The sequence below is a fragment of the Zosterops lateralis genome (genome assembly GCF_965231275.1).
Source record: "Zosterops lateralis genome assembly, chromosome: 3".
NCBI classification, from domain to species: domain Eukaryota; kingdom Metazoa; phylum Chordata; class Aves; order Passeriformes; family Zosteropidae; genus Zosterops; species Zosterops lateralis.
In genome coordinates this window covers 84,918,001-84,936,142 of record NC_139764.1, presented here as the reverse complement: position 1 = coordinate 84,936,142, position 18,142 = coordinate 84,918,001, and the positions used below count along the sequence as shown (strand labels likewise).

General features: G+C 39.4%; 1 long non-coding RNA gene across 1 annotated transcript in view; it reads right to left on the bottom strand.

Annotated features, from left to right (window-relative positions):
• The window catches only part of LOC310906872, a 71,165-nt gene that overhangs the window by 49,302 nt on the left and 3,721 nt on the right, over positions 1-18,142 (bottom strand). The window contains exon 2 of the long non-coding RNA XR_014589495.1: positions 17,598-17,691. This is a non-coding gene — a long non-coding RNA (uncharacterized lncRNA). The remainder of the gene's footprint in view (positions 1-17,597; positions 17,692-18,142) is intronic.

Below are 18,142 nucleotides of genomic sequence, written 5' to 3'. Positions count from 1 at the left end.
ACTTGCAAGTTGATATGTTCTGTATATTCCTGCCAGGAAAGCTCTGCAGGTTCCTGCTGATCAGTTAGGGTAGCTCAAGGCAACCATCTGCATCTCCTATTTACTTCTGTGGGTACAACTTGTCAGTTTAAGAAGGAGCAGAGCACCAACCGTGTGCATTACATCATTCATGTAAACAGGACTCATGTTCTCACTCACGACATCTCAGCCATCCCTCTGGGCTCTGAGCACCTCTGGGAGCACTTTTGGGCCTGCAGGCTATAGGTGTTACTGAGACCGAGTAAGGTTCACGTCGGACCATTTCTGCTCTGCCTTGCCACAAATCTGGTAACTGCATTTGCACTGTTCCTCCTTCAGCTACAACAGAGCTCCTACCAGGCTCTTGCTCCTTACTTCATTTCCAGAAACCTCTCACTTCTGGTAGCACAAGAAGAAGTTCTTCCTTTTCAACATGGGGCTGACCTTCCCCAAGAGTGGCTGAGCCATTTTTGCTGTTCATTTATATTCACTCTGTGGGCAGTGTACAAGCAGCCCCTGACTGATTTTCATGACGCAGTGATGATGGAAGCAGACAGAGCTGCATATGGAACTACTGGCAGCTGATTTCGGAAATAATCATATCTGTTTATGCAGTAGGGTCCAGAACTGGAATGGAAACAATATTTTCTCTAGGCCACTTTTTTTTTGTCCCTTCCCTTTGTTGCAAATTAGGATTCTGGTCTTTGGAAGCACTGGCTAAACAAAAGAGAGTGAGGAAGAAAAGAAAGGGAAGAAGAGAAGAAGAGAGGGAGAGGGAAAAGGAGAGACAGAGGGAAATTATTAGGGAAAAGAAGTGGAACTTCAGCTCCAGGTGCTAGGTAGATGTCAGTAGCAATCCCTAAACAAAGGAAAATCAAAGTATAATCACCGATCTTATATTTCTGAAACAAGAAACTTTGGAGACCTAACTGTATCTGGATGAAACGCTCCTCTCTTTCTTTATCAGTTCAACTTCAGAAAGAGCTCTGTGGCCCACTTAAATTACTAAAATTTGAATTGCATTTAATTCCCAGTTGATTACAAGCAATTGATTTGGTTTCATCATAACGAAATTAGTAAGATTAATTGAGGGGGGGAAAAAAAGCATATGGAAAGACTTCTTGGCTCCTGCACAAACACTGGGGGAAATAAGGACATAACAGCCTATAAGCAATTACTATCTTATCATATTTCTCCTAAAGTGAAATATTTTAGGAACAGAATAATGCTTGCATAACTAGGGATATTTCTACAAAATCAGAATGACCTTAAAACAAGATCATGCCTAAGATTATTTATTTGACTATGCCCCCTTAAAAGAAAAAATCTCATGCTATGAAATAGGAACTCATTAGATCATTGCTTAGATAAGCTCTTTTGGACTCTTTATTGATATTTTTTACCTCCCACAGTCTCGTTAACAGACTGGAAAAGTTCTTGCTTATTTTTCTCATTCCTTGTGGAATACATAGATTTCAGATCATTTTTATCCTTTACTTAACTTTTTTTCTGTGCTGGAATTAATACTTTTTTTTTTTTTTTTTTTTTTCCACACAGTTAAAAAGCTAGAAAACTCCACCGCCTCAGATTTCTTTTAAAATAATTACCTTCAGTATGATTAATAAAAGAGTACATTACTGACATGTGGAGGTGGTTTTATTTACCTGATATTCTTTGTCTGACCAACAGTGGCATAATGGCAGGAATATTAAAAAGCAACAGGGAACTGACATCATCCTACTTTTACAGGACAAGTATTCTTATGGAAAAAGAGGATACTTTCCCTGAAGGGAAAGCATGTTCTTGGCAAGGCCTTGAGCTGTGACTCAGGGTATCAAAAGTAATTTTCCCATTCCACCACAGATTTTCTCCATTATCTTGCACAAGATTGCTTAGGCTGTGTGCCTGAGCAAAAGTTAAAAATATCTTCCTTCCTTTGACTGCTGTCATGACTATTTATCACATGCTCTTCAAGGGAAAAACTATTTCATGTCTCTGCGCATGTCTGTGCAGGGAGGGAGGCAGACATAGCTTGTAGTGCTCCCTCTGCCCATCACAAGGGGAACACAATATCCAGAATGCTCACTACGGTGGTTTGTGGTAGATTTTGGAGCTGAGTACAAACACATTCCTGACAGTTGGAGCACTTAACCAACAAACCAATGAGACTAAAAGTTATTGTTCTCTATATTGTTAATTAGAATATATTCTCTAATATATTTTTCCAAAATACCAATTGGAAAAAATAACAATGATTAGTTATTAGGATGCTATGCCTAATTATATAAAGGTAAATATTTAGCTATTATACATGTATGCTTCTCAAATGCAGCCTTATTTTTGCTGCTAATTTCACAAGTTGAAATGAATGCTTGCTTGCTCTAATAGTTAAGTTTATATTCAGAATTTTCCAATTTAAGTTAAAGATTCTAAACACATACAGTTAAACAATTAGTCAGAAATACTACTTTTGCTTGGTCTTCTGACAGTGCCCACTAAAGGACATGCCTTTACAAAACATGAAATTTCACAGGACACAGGATGTTCTAAATCTGACACTGAAAAATAAGCTTAGGAAAAATAGTTCTAGCTTAAAAGTCTTTATTTTTTTTGATAAAGGTTAATCTCTGTTCTACTCTCTGTACTCTAACAGTACATGACCCAGAAAGGCAAAGTGTGAACAGACATCAGACTAAAACCCCCACCTTTACATGTGTACTCAAGTGTCTACAGGTACACATGGTGTCCAAGGGATCTGTCATGGGAGATCTATCCAGTAGAGTCAGTGGTTAGTTTAAATCACTTAGACATCTGAATTTGGTTAGATAAATTGCATTTTAAACTTTCTTAGCTGTACTGATTAGGTTTCCAAAAATCTGAGCTGAATCCTGCCTTTTTTATCTCCAGTTGACTACTCACACACTGTGTGTTCTGTTAGTGAAAACTGGTATCTTGCAATCGTCTGGATGCCACCAAACACTTTGGGTAGCCTTGTAATAAGCAGCACTGCAAGGCTCTACCTCATGGGTGAGCTGCACCTGTCACAGCTGTTTATGTTTTGAAAAACATAACTTGCAGTTACACCTCCAGGGCTAATGAAGCCTTGAAACAGTTGATTCAATGGTTGATGGCTCAGGGGCAAGGTTTACATACAGAAAACAGAATAGTGCCCATAAAATCCTACCCTGGGTGCTGCAAAATGATTATCCAAGAGAAAACAAGGATTCAGTATTGCAGCCACATGCAACATCAAATGACAAGTCTTGTCCAAAAGGTGTCAGAACCATCACCTCAGCCTCTCCTCCCTGACTGATGCTTTATGCGAGTCACCAGCATAAGCACAGTGTGGTCCCTGCCTGGCTGGCTGTCAAATGTGCCTTGATCATCCCTGGATGATGGCCTCAGTATTTACTCTCTTAGGCTGGCATGGTGATAGAAAAGCTGAATGTCTGTAGAACAGAAAAATCACTGTAGTTTTTTCCACATTGTTACCCATTCTTGTGGCCCAACAGGGAGATGGGATGTTCAGCACACAGCTTGGTAGACATGGGAAAATTATAAATGAAACTGCTGGAGACTTTCATAAACTGTGCTGTGAGAAAAGTATCACCAGCCATGTAAAATGATTTTAATATTGTCAATAATAAACTGTCTATACACTTTGCAACTTCCACATGAAACATCCTCAGCCAATCTCCAAACAAGAAAACATAAGTTGATATCCTTAAAGGAGGTAGGAAATTGAGAGGTACTTCTCATTCTGGTGTGAGTTTTGCCACTGATTTTCCTAAGAAAAGATCATAAAGGCCCAATAATCAGGTGTACATGAAGGAGAGAGAGCATTGAATACCAAGTTTAAGGATTAAAGAGCCTAGAAGACCACAAATCTAATAATTGTTTCTTACAACTTGATGTTTTCCTTGGCATGCTGACAGAATTACTGTGGTCTCCTACTGAACATTCAAAGCTTGAGCACTCCCCATCTGTTGCTGATAGCTGGGGTCCCAACTGTTCACATTTTCAGGAGTGTGCCAAAGCACTGAGTCACTCTTCTATTATCTCCAGCATACTGTTTTCAAAAGTGTTCAGTACACTCAGTCTTACAAAGTCATTGGTGAGGCAAATTCTTGATACTGGTGAATATTTTAAGAGGAAAGTTTGTGGAGGGGTTTTTGTGGTTATTTATCTTTTTAGGAAGAGACAGGGCTGTGTGTAAGTCAGGATCATAAAAGATATGTTTCTATTCTTTATAATTAATTTATTTAATCTTGCCCAAGCAACTAGTCATAAACTTACCTTCTCATTTTACTCATTTGTCCTCAGGAAATGGTATTTTAGGACTGTCATGGAATATTGTAATTTATATTAATTGTATGTTTATAATTCTGACAATTGTTTGTTCTTCAGTAAATTACTTAGTCTCTTAGAACATTTTTAGGGTCTGGTTATTATAGTACTCCTTAAAGTCTACTTTCTTTCAAACTGGCACTCAGTAACAGGTGCCTCACCTAAAGTGTGATCCAATATCCAATTGGATCCAATCCAAACAAGATACAATACACAATACAGAGACATATAATCCAAGGAAAAATATAAGCTTTTTTTAATACTCAATATCGCCTATATCATCATACCTCATAAATACCTAAAAAATAAGATGAATCAATGTCAGATATATATGATGGGATAAAAGTAGAAGCATCTTTCAGGAAATCTTTTTTTTCATTTTAAAAGAGATTGGAATCTATTCCCTAGTAATCCAGGTCAGACTAACATTACTCAATGCATAGACATAAAAAACATTTTACTTTCTTTCATCTGTGAAGAGTGATGCAAAGATCCCTGCACCAAGGAAGAAAAAGGTTGTCATCCTATATGGTACAATTTAAATATAATATGGACATCCAACCAAGAACTGAAGATAGAATAAGCCATCTGATACTTTATCTAAATCAACAGGCAGTCTCAGCTTGGATGTGCATTGTGCAAAAAAAAGAGATACACGGTTTCTAGATCCCAGCTGGCTCTTGCAGAGCCAATTTGGATTTGCCTTTACTGCACTTCAGAAGGTTACTCTATACATATAACCTCGAATAGTGGGGTGGGAATACATGATTTTAAAAACATTTATGTCTCATGACCATAGTATGTACAAACTTCAATCTTTAATTAAACAAATACATTTGTGGGTTTTTGTAACTGAGACACTTAGTAGTACAGCAGATCTGAAGTTAATGCATAACTCCCGCTGCTGGCCTATCACATGATACTTCTCCTCACCATATAATATTACAAGAAAAGTTTAATTTTACATGACCATGTGAAGCATTCTAGGTAGTCTGGTAAAGGCTAACAGGTATTTCTTTTGACTATGAAGCTTTTCCAATCATTACAGTCAAACAAACTGTTCCATCCATGTAACATGATCCCTCAGACCTTGAAGTACTTACAAATCTATTATTTTATGAGAGTAACAGCCTTGTAGCCAAGAACATTACCAGAAATATGCCATTATGCACAACTGTAGGATTTGTCACAAACTCTACGAGCAATCCTACTCCTCTCCAAAATATTCCATTGGCAATCAAAACTGGAGCTTCATGTCACAGGCCTGCCTCAGTCCTTTGCCACAGACAATGTGTCCTTGTTTCATAAGGTATCTGTCTAAAATTATATGATTCTGGCTTTCCTGTATCCCATTTGCCTCAAGATACATCTAGCCCATTCCAATCCATGAGAACTCATGTGACAGATAAAATAGAAAACAAACCAGTGGTCAAAACATACAGGATTAGAAGAGTAATGATGCAACAATGTGGTAAGCAATGACACAGTGAGCATGCACTTTAAAGCAGTTACTGTCATAGCATGAAGTGAACAGCATATGGAGCAGGCAAGATTTTAAAATTAACACCTATCCATCCCCTCAAGTGTAGGACTTGGGAGGGCAAAGACTGTTTCCATGTGTTGCAGGGAAAAAAATAATTTAACTTCTTGACATTACCATATTTCTTTCACATCTCTACCCCATCAACTAAAGTTGAATGAAAGTTACTAATGAGACCACACAAATAGAGCATTACCTTGAATAACACACATAATTTTGGTACTGTCTGCCACTGCGCAAAGGAAGAAAAAAAAAAAAAGGAAAAAGTTTTATCTATGTTACCTTAGTTACTTTGACTTAGTTTTCTAAATAAAGTAATAAAGAATATCCTTCTGCAGATTCTTCTTTGTTGCTTGGCAGTGATGCCAAAATGATTTTTGCTATTATATTTCCTTCAGACATATTTGTAGCTTGGTAGACTACTTTTGTAGTTATATACTTCCTAGGTAACTCCAGTACTTTTCCTACCCTGACAGGCAGAAAGACAAAACAGATTCCAAAGGCTCCTCTCCTGCCTCCTCTATGAACCAAGGTTGAAACCAGCCTCTCAAGACACTTTCTCATAAACAAAGAACAGCTAGTACAGCTAGTAGCAAGAAAGCGGGGATTCTACAAGAGGTGGAACCAAGTGAAGGAAGTAACTCATTAGTTGTGCTTCTAATTGGGAATTCTTGACAATTATGTTAATCTTCTAAAGTTACAAAACTGTATATAACTTTCTAAAGTTATAAAACTGGTTTCACCCTCTGTGAGGCAGCACTTTTCCGTATCTGGCCCTGGAGACCTCCAATTAACGAACAGATTTTATATTACCTCCTATACTAATATTGTCTTGGAAGTGTGTATTTTATTTCTAGGTCTTTAAGGTCTTTCAGGCATATTTCTATGCATAATTCAAAATTACATGGCAGGAATTTTGCTAGGACGTTCTACTAAAATGCTGTTGGTCTTGACTCTTTGACCAGATAGGGACACAAGCCTAAATCTTCAGGGTGAGATGCCTTCCCAAGGAAAGAGTGGAAACAGAGGAATGAGGAGACAGGGAAGTCTTCCATCCAGAAGTAAGAGAGAAGGACTCCCAACCAACAGGACTCTTTCCATACCACAGAGGGGCCACCACTCTGTATTTTAGGTAACTAGATATTTTAAATTGCTCATAATCCATCAAGAGCTTCAGCTGGTATGTAAACATAGCACTGTAGGATTCAGAGACAAGGCTATTTGTCCAGCTAAGGATCTGGCTTAAATTCAACCGAAAGGGGGTTTTAAGCATGCCCTCTGATGATATAACTAGATAGCACATAACTAGAAGAGCCAATTCCTTTGCTTTAAATTGAAATTGTGCTTCTGCATAGTGGAGAGAGAGAGAGCAATGCCTTTGCTCCAGGACAAATGCAGACCTGGATTCAGCATTCTAATTCTAACTTGTTTCTTACAAATTTCTGGGTTTGGAGGTCATGTCTAATTGCCAGTCTTATGTGCATGTAAGGAGAGATATTTTAGTTATAATTAGTATAAATAATTACAGGTACACAAAAAGGCAAACCCTAAAAATGTCTCATAAGAAAGCATTCTTTATTCCATGTGTTTCTGTGCACCAAATTGCTTTTCAGTCCATACAGCCTCTTTCATTTTTCCAATTATGAACCTCAGCCTAATTTGGAGCAAACATAAACAGCAGGTAAAGATGCAAAAAGGGCACTTGCTTCTGACAAACATTGTGAATCTCCCATTTTATTTTTAATACTGAACCATAATCTGCACAGATGATAAGGTAATTAAAGCATAATGGATGTAGGGTAAATTATAATGACTTATATGGCAATAGGAGAAAGATACTTCAGAGTAAGGTATTAATGCCCGAGAACAAAAAATAGTCATTATGCATTATCAGGCCACTGGCAGATGGCTACAAATTATAAACTGTTAGGAAATTTTTTAACTGAATTGGATATAGTGATCTTCATAAAAGAACCAGCAAGAAAATTCTTTATTGTAATTAAAACAAGGGCAAACTGGTGACTTAAACTGCAAGATGTGATTGTCTAGGTATGGGGGAAAATTCATCTTCTGTCAAAACACTGAATGCCTTCCTAAATGTGATCCTCTGTATACTCAAGAATATACCAGTTGCTTTAAGTTAATCCCTGTCATGGTGGCCATTAAATTTCAAATTAGTTTTAAACAGCCATCCCATTTCTTAAACTCTGCAATGACTCAGAGCAAACAGCCTGTGACAAACCAACAGTGGAGGAGACAAAACATGGGGACAACCCACATGTGTCATGCTGGCACTGCTGTTGCTATCTAAGCCCTTGTGCAGACTGAGAGGTGCCCATATCCAACTCTGAATCCATCCTCTGAGAGGAGGCTTGCAGAATAAGCACAGAAGACTTCAGTTTAGCAAACCTAATGGTGGAATAAAGGCTTGGGAAGTGGACAAGGGAGTTAATGCATCTGTTCGATCTTACTCATTTGAAAACTATGGCTAAATGAAGAGCTCCATAAAATGGTTTCAGATATGCATAATTGAGACCAATAAATGTTTTTAGTGTTTTATGAGTAATTCTTAGAGTAGAACTCCACTGTAATATAATATTACAGTCTTCATTATATAATCTTGTCTAGTAAAATTTAGCTGATAATTCTATTTCATTTTTTTTTCCTTTGGCACCTTGTTTAGATTTCCATCTTAAGTAGGACTTTAAGATACATTTTGGCAGAAATCTTCCTCACACAGAACATCCCATTTAAAAATTAATACTTTGCTGGCTCTGCTAATGAAACCTGGAAGAGTTTACATTAGTGTTTTAAAACCAGAGTGCTTGGTTCATTAAAACCCAGCTTCACCGAGCTTAAAAGAGAGGTGAATGCAAATGGATGCAAGGGAGACTGAGCTGCTATTCCTTTTATTTCTTCTTTACTCCTACAGAATCTGATTTATTTACACTGCAACCTTTAGACCTGACCTTTTTAATTTGGCCCACTACCTGTAATAACAAAGTTATCCCTGCTGGTGTATATGTTCCCATGATAAAGGAGAATACAAGAGACTCAAGGACCATTCTTCAAATGAATGCTATTCTGCTTTGATTGTCTCACACCCTTCTGCTAGACTCTGAACAAGTAAATTCTAAAATTCTACTGCAAGCAGTGATCTAATTTAAAAATGGTATAAAACAAGGTTGTAATATGCCTAGCCTAAGAGATATTACGAAGATAAAAATCCCCCCATTTAAACTTAGGCAGATAATTTCTGATTTTGTCTCGTAAATCCAGAAATATCACTCCTACTGTACAGATCTGTGATAGTACTTCCACCACCGTAGATTATCATGTTTCTTCTACATATTTCTAACTCACTACATGAAACTCCAGACTACAGATGTTAAAGCTGAAATAACTATTACTTGCAAGCATGCTGTTGACATCAACAAAGGGCTCAGCTAAACCACCTTGAGATTGCCTCTGAAAATAAAATCAGCACAAACCATGACTATGTAGGACTCTAATTTACCTTTGTCAGTGGAGTTATCTCCACTACAGAGTCTTGTCCATCCTGAAGCATTTCACCCCTTTAAGACAGCATTCAATTACCTAAACCAGGAGCTTGGATTAAGTCACCTCTACACTGTTCGTTCAGCACCTCAGAGCTGCCTCCATGTCCAATCTGTCACCACCCTGTAGCTGCTTTGGCTATGCAGATTTACTTACAAGACCTAGTATGCTCCTTCAGATTAAGAGGAGGCTCTTCCTCTGCTGTGCTCCAACTAGAATGGGGTTAGACAGGGCTCACGGAACATCAGTTACACCAGATGGATTTATCACTGACGGTGCAGAATAAAGTTACTGCAAACACTGCGGGAATCAAGGACCTAATTTACCATTCAGTGTCTAGATGTGGCTTCCTATTTTACCTTAACATGTTCTAGCAGAAAGAACTCATAATGTACAGGAGCATTAATGATAGAAAACCTCTTAAAAACCACTTTATTTTGCATAGTTTTTCATTTTAATTTGTCTACCAAATGTGTTAATTTAAGAATTAAATTATTAATTATGGAAATTGTCTTCACCAAGCTGGTGTCAACACATTAATTTGTTGCCATGTCAATATTCCCTTTGCAATTTCCCATATGCAAACAATTCTTACAAAATCAAACACAAATATATTGGTTTCTTGTCTTTAACTAAAGTTGCCAGCTTATTCCAGAAGACAAGGTGACTTATGTTTCAGCATACTTAGTATGCAACTCACATCAGGTTTGGTTCTCAGGTCTACATTTTTCCTGGCTGCATTTCTGTAAAGTTAAGATCTGAGTTTCTCATTTAAGCTCTCTGAATCAATTGGGCAAATTGTGATACAGACCCTTTGCCAGATGAATGTTTTATTCTTTTGATAACCAGCATGAACAAAAACTACTTTGTTACTCCAAGGCAAAAAAAAATTCCTAACAAAACTTTCTAAACCTCATCTAACTGAACTTCAAGTGCAATTTGTGCCGTCTGTGGCTAGTGGAGAGTTCTCTCTCCAGTGAAAACTGCCTACTTTAAATGCTCCAACAGCTTGATCCTCTTTCTTTCCATAAAAGAAGTTCAAAAGGTTTGATCTGTCATCCAGAAGGACCCAAGCAGGCAGGAGAAATGGGCTGACAGAGCTCACCACATGAAGAACAAAGGGAGATACAAAATCTTCCAGCTGGGAAGAAACAGTTCCAGGTACCAGTGAATGCTGGAAAACCACCAGCAAGAAAACCACCTTCCAGAAAAGGCTCTGGAGGGTGTGGTGGACGCCTTACTGAACACCAGCCAGCACAAACCCTTTGCCCTTGTGGCAAAGAAGGCTGGTGACATCTGAGAGGCATTAGGAGTGCTACCTTGGAGGTGATCCTCCCACTCCACTCAGCACAGGTGATGCAACTCCTGAGATACTGAGTCCACTTGTGGGCTGCCCTTCATATGAGAGATATAATGGAAAGTCTAGCCAAGGGTTGTAAAGATGATAAAGGGACTGGAACAGCTCCTCTGTGAGGAAAAGCACAGAGCTGTGCATGTTCAGCCTGGAGAAGAGGAGCCTCAGAAGGGAATCTCATCAATGAATATGAATGTCTGAAGGAAGGGTGTACAGAAGATGAGCCAGGCTCTTTTCTATGGAGACAGGACCAGAGGCAAGAGGCACAAAATGAAACGCAGGAGGTACTGTCTGGATATAAGGAAAAAAATCTCCTTTGAGTGACCAAGCAAGTTGCCCAATGATGTTTTGGCATCTCCTCATACTTGGAAATATTCAAAAGTTTTCTGCATACAGTGCTGGGCAAGCAGCTCTAGGAGGCTTGAGCAGAGATGTTGGACCAGATGACCTCCAGAGGTACCTTTCAACCTCAGCCGTCCTATGATTCTGTGAAAAAAGTCTCATAAACCTCTTCACTGCTCAGAATTCAAACTGGATTTCTACATGTGGTCATGACAAACTGATGGGGAGGTAAGATTAACAGAGATTTTGCAGGATGTCAAGTTCTGACTCCAGCTATTAAAGGTAAGAAAGTATTATGAAAGAAGGTATGAGATTAATCTGTGTGGTGGATTAGACTGGACTAAGCCAAACCTCCCCCCAGCTTCTCACCCTCCTTCTTCCCTCCCAGTCAGCAGGACAGGGGAGAAGGTCAGGCCATTAGAACAACACCCTTTCCCTATCCCCCTCTCCCCCATTCCCAGGCTGACACCACATCTACAGTTACCTCCTTCCCCCTCAAATTTTCCACCTTTCCTTCACCCTGAGCCACACAGGGAGACAGGGAATGATGTTTGGGGTCAGACCCTAACAGCTCCTCTTAGCTACTCTTTCCTTGCCACTGTTTTTCTGCTCCAGCGTGGGCTTTGCATGGGTTGCAGCTACTTTAGGCCATATCCACCTGCTTTGGCAAGGGCCTGGATGGAGCCCTCAGTACGGAGGGCTCTGCCATGAGCACCTCCTCTTCCTCTGACCTTGTCTTCCCTCCTCCTTTCCCTCAGGCACTTTTTGCCCTTTCTTAAATATGTTTTCCTCAAGGCATCAGCACGTTGGCTGCAGGCCTAATTTTGTCCAGCAGCTCCAGTCTCTCCTCACAGGAGCCCCAACACAGCCCCTACTGCTGCCAGTGTGACCTAATCTACATAATTTTAGATTTTACCCCTTTTCACCTCCAACTTTTCAATTATATTTTTCATCAGAATTACTCCTAAAGTGTGACACATGGTTGAGTCTGGACATCAGGGTCTGTAGTTGTCTGGTTAATTTGTTTCTCCTTTCTTTAACAACAGAAGTTCAAAATCACAAAAGACGTAGTTATGGAATAGCTGTAAGCAACAAGGGACAGAAATAGCATTTACAAGGGGGCAGTCTTACAGAGCTCAGACATCTGTCATGGTACTATCTTAAGAAGCTGGGACAGACCGTCAGTGTGTAAGCCAGAGGATGAGTGCTGTGAACAGAACACAGCAGAATGCTTTGGGTGGGAAGGGACCTTACAGACTGTCTAGTCCCCAGCCCCTGCCACGGGCTGTCGTGGTTGCCTCCCTACTGCTCGCCCCGGCCAGCCCTGGCACCACGGCAACACCGGGGTCTTGCAGCCAGGAGAGCAGAGCCTCAGCTATGGTGCAGTAGAAATGAGGAACGGGACTCTTGGAGACAGACAACTGAGATTTATTCCTGCACCCATGGTCGTGCCTCAGGAGAGACCCCAAGCACCTGGATGCTCCAACTTTTAAAGGGAGGAGGATCTCAGGGGAGGGTAGAGCAAGGGACAAATGAGGATAGATCAGGGAGTGGCTCAGGGAGTGACAATCACAGACAACAACCAAACAGATGAAACTGGGAGGGGGACCCCTGGATCCTGACCAACCACCTGAAGCCTCTCCTGGAACATTCCAGGCGTGGGGTGAGGCCCCAGAGTGACTGGCAGGACCAGAGGGTTATATAACATAGATTGATAGATAACTGAACGGGGAGAAACCAACAGGGTAAAACTGGGAGAGGGGTACATGGAACAAACCATATGACAATCAAACTTACAATAAACTTAAGAAAACATGCCATGCAAATGGTGGCTAAGTGTTAAAGTCCTCCATGCACTACCACATCGGGCAGGGACACCTTCCACTAGACCAGGTTGCTCAAAGCCCCATCCAACCTGGCCTTGAAGACTTTCATCCACAACTTCTTTGAGCAACTTTTTCTAGTGCCCCACCCTCCACCCAGAAAGATTTTCTTTCTAATGTTTCACCTAAACCTACCCTTAATATTAGAATACTCTTCTAAGTGTACAAGTAAGTCAGAAATAATCCTTTGCAGAAAAAACAATCTATTAGAAATGGATGTTATTTAACTGTATAACACAGGAGGAGAAAGGACAGTTCTCTGTTGGAGGAAAAGATTAATCCTTTAGAAATTGACAGCTATAATTACTAGTTTCACTTCATAGTAGTCTTGCAAAAGTCAATAGAATTATTTGCACAGGAAAATGAGCAAGTTTTGTTATTAAATCTCATTTGATTGTTCAGGTTTCACTTTTATTTTTATATCCATCAGTGTAATTTTTTCCACTCAAAATGCAGAATTTAAGGGCTCAGAACATTCTACCAGTTACCAAAGTGATTAATCTGCTCTAGCAAGATAAACAATGAAGAAAAATCAATAAATTAAATTCTCTCTTTTCATAAGAGAAAATTATGAAAACCATAATTTTAAACAATTTTTATTTGGTCACATAAAACTGTGGATTGAAGTCTGTACCAAAATACATGTAGTTTATGAACTTAATATCCTCTAGATCAAGAAACATGGATGGAGGTTCTTTTACACACGATAGGTAGGTAGGTAGGTAGGTAGGTAGATAGATAGATAGATAGATAGATAAATAGATAGATAGATAGATCCCTTTGACTGATTTCCATTGATTCAGGTTTGTGATTTCTGATGTTTATTACATATCTCAAATAGTGTTCCTGGAGTTGTACTCTCAGGGGTAGCACTGGCCAATGCTTCTCATCAGGCCCAGTGCACAGAGCAGCATCTTGGTACCTCACCTTCCTACACTGTGACAGCAAAGCTCAAAGATAACCAAGGTCTTTCCCTCACATGACCTGCTGCAAGCACAGGTGAGGCTTTGAGGCTCACCAGCCATTTCAGTGGCCTCCTGTCCAGCCTGACTCCCTGTATTGCACCCATTTTGTTGCACCAAATGAAAACTTCCTGATGAGTTTTGGACTCCACTGAAGTTTTCCCTAGAGGAAGGACATAATCACTACCTGTAAGCAACTTTTATTTTGAGGTGACAGGAGCTGAACTGTTCATGTTAGAAACATCATCTTTAGATTTTATCTTATGGATATCTCTTGCCATATATTTTGAACTACCTAAGCAGTGCTTATGCTCTTCAAGCAAGTCTTGACAGTATTTAAATCAGACAATGAAATAAACATTGCTGCTGCCAAACAAGAGACTGGCCAGAAGTATGAGCTTAGATCAGCAAAACCTGAATTAATCACAAATCTGTGGCTCAGTTCCAAGTCTACTAGTGAAAAGCTAACTAGAGAGAAAGAAGAAGAACCTGATCAGTGTTGCTGGTTTAGGCCCTGGGCTGAGGCCAGGGACTGCTGCCTCCCCAGCTTCAGCCCTGGTGATGGCCCTGCTGGGAAGGAGGTGACACACACAGCTTCTGTCCCCCAGCCACTGCCTGACAAACCATAGCCATTTCTGTGTGGCTGGGGGTCGCTGCCAGGCTGCAGTTGGCAGCTCAGGAGAAGGAAACCGCTGAGGAGAAGAAAGCCCCACCATGACTATCACTCTCCTCCTGCTGAAGACAGCAGGATGCTGGCACTTTGTCACTGCACGTTCTGCCCCTCTGCTCCAGGAGGCAGGAAGCTGTCAGCCTGCATTGGCCAAGCTGCATTGGAAAGATAAGCATGATACCCAAAGAAAAAGATCCATATTTGTAAGCTTTTCTTATGTAAGTGTGTTAAAGAAGCATTATTTTTAACTTTTTCAAACAATATGGACAATGAGTGTTGGTATTCCTGCAACTGGAGTAATAATAAATGTTTGGTGTATTTTGGTTAGACTTTAAAAATATTCACCAGCATAGCAATAAATTCTTAGTTCCATATACATATGTATGCATGTATAATGTCTTCCCTTTTGGCAAAAAATAAAAATAAATTTGAATGGATCATCTGCTGCTTCTTGCTTGGGGGAGTTTTCTGTTAGCTTTTTGGCCTTTCTAAGGGATTGTATTTCATCTTCCTGACTGCTTCTGTGAAAAACACCTTCATGAGGGCAGTGGTCTATTACAGGGACCAGACACAAAGACCTGAGTCTAAATAAATTACCTGTAACTACTTGGGAAGAGTCCAAAAGAAGCAGGAATTGAACTGAGATCATGTCTACGTTTAAGATAAATTCACCCTAACTGTCAGAGTAGTACTTCTCCATAGTACTTTTCAGCCCTGGGGTTTCCAAGGCACTTTACCTATTAAATCTGTATGTTAATTATTCATTAAATTCTGGATTCATTTTCTTGATCTTTGATACACAGTAGTTATTTTACAGGACACAGCAACAGTCTGGGTACAGAACTGGGGTAGAGAAGTAAATTTGTTAATTACACTGTAAGTGAATCATAAGGCAGAACATAGAATCATGGCTGAACATATTTTCCAGCTTAAAAAAAGCACCTTTAGCAACATAAAGTCTGTGAAATTGTCCCATGTATCAATTTGTTAATGAAAAGCTGTGTCCTAATGAATCACTGGGATTTTTTTACAGTACACTGTACTTGATAGCCATAAAGCTCTTAAGGGCTCTGACCTACCAGTAAAACCCCACAATGAAAATAATCTTTCCCTTAGATTAATTCATAATGAAACTCTTCTATTTTGACATTTTGAAATAATTTTGATACCTGGAATGGGGAACTAACTGAAACTTTCTCAGAGGCCACAAATTTCCATTACAGAGACAAATTTTCAAGAACAGTAATGAGTCCTTGGCATTTAATACAACTGCATTTGAGTATGATTGGACATGCTTTGGAAGAAGAAAAGTATCATTTTCCCCTCCTCAGTTGGAAGAAAAATGACAAAGGAGAAAGCTGCAGTAGAAGCCTACAATGCCAGCTTTGTCAGGGAAAATTTACATCTCTACAGTTTTAAAGGAAAAGGCTTTCTGCATCCTTCCATTTCTGACTTTCATGTCTGAGCTGGCAATTTGCCTGAAGGACTGATCCTCTGACAGAATTATTGTCAGGGAGGTCAGCTGTAAATTTCAATCAGTCAGTACAGGGCACAAGGAAAACATTGTCAGGAGTATTTTCCTGCAACTTGGCATCAGATATAAACACTGAATGCATGGCTCTAAGCATAAATCTTCAAATAATAATTCACCCTGAAAATCAATAATTTTAAATTCTAACTACAGTCTGTTACTTATGTACAAAAATCTCTACTGATTGAGCTGCTTTTCTATGGAGAAAACTTTGGCCACACTTACTGGAGACAAAGAACATCTCAGAGAAATTAAACATTATTTTATTACAGATATTAAAGCCCAGGAATTACTGGGATAATCACTTGCTAAGCAGTAAATTAAGAGGAACCAAGATTATAGACATAAGAATTACATTGGACATCCGTACAAATCACATCTAAAATAAGACTAAACTACAACATTTGTATCCAATTTTTGGTGTTGCCAGTTCATAGATTTTATTCATGGAGCTTTATCTTAAAACTTTAGATTTGTTATTGTCTGGTGAAGACATCAGAACATCACTAGTAATTTAAATTAGGTTTTAAAAGCAAAGCCAGGGGGAAAACAAAAAACCAAAAAAACCCAACCAAACCAACCAAACAAAAAAACCCCAACAACCAAACCAAAGCAAACAAAAACAACAACAAAAAACCCCAACAAACACACTTTATATTTCTGACCATTCTGCTTACAGGGAGAAGCTTGAAAATGGGCTACAAAGGAGAAAGGTCAAAAGGATAATGAGAGAGCATGTATCTGAATGTGTTCTAACACATCTAAATGTATGATCATTAGTAACTCAGTACCAACCTCATGTCATAATTTTCTGAGTCCTGGCAGCGTATTAAACAGGTGAGTCCTATTCTGCTTTCTGCAAGTTTCCAGACACCTTCAGTGCCAAAGCAGTGTGTGTGCTGGGTGAGCCGGGACCTTGGCTCAACCATGTAGGGTCGTCTCTACTTCCCTTTGGGAAGGTACAACCTCAAACAGTGGAAATCAATAATTCTGGTTTAAGTTGGATGAGAAATTGTTACCAAAGTTTCCAGCACAAGCCCCCATTACAGGCAGCAGTATATCCCTCTGATCCCTGTAACCTTGAGGGTGCAGCTTTTCTTTTCTTTTAGCTGCTTATGCACATTCTCACTCAAAGACTTGAGAGGGCAAGCAGCTCAGGCAGAAAGCCAAAGGCAGCACACATAAATCCTCACAGGTTCAAACACAGCTCCCAGTGCAAGGGAGCTTAGAATTAGGTTCACACAAGGTCTGGATGTCAGTGTTTGAAAGAAGTTCTCATAGTTTTCATATGGGTTCCCATGGTACTGTACAGTGAACTTCAGTCCTGCTCTGCTGACATAAACTCAAGTTTTATGTTAGCAGGATAAGCAAAGTGTTTTCACTTCTACTTACCACTTAAGACAAAAATAACTTCTGTGGCTCATTCTGTCCTCTGGCTACAAAAGTCTTGTCTTACTTGGTGGTTTGAGGATTCCGAAAACACAAACTGAAATGGAAAGATTGTTGCTATTGCAAAAAGGTCTTTTACATTCTCTGCTGTTTTCTAAGAAATAATCAGCTCTTACTGGATGTGCACAAGAGCTAGGACAAAAGCTCCAAACCTAAGTTTCTGAATACCAACAAAAAATATGCAGATTGGATTGAAAAAAGGAGATACTTTCTTTAAGTAAGTAAGTAAGTAAGTAAGTTCTTCCTCCTTCAGAACTGGGGTCATAGAGGGGACTTCACAGTATTGGGGCAGGGTCTTCAGCAGGCCAAAGACTTGAAATTATGCCCTTTCTTCCACTGTGCACCTCCTGTAGACACAAAACCTTATTAGGACACAATAAAAGTAAATAACTATTAGTATAAAATTCATCTAGAGAAGGAAAAAGATTTTAATACGTCTGTTAACAAGTGTATTCTCACCAACAACATATTTCTATGGAGAGCATAAA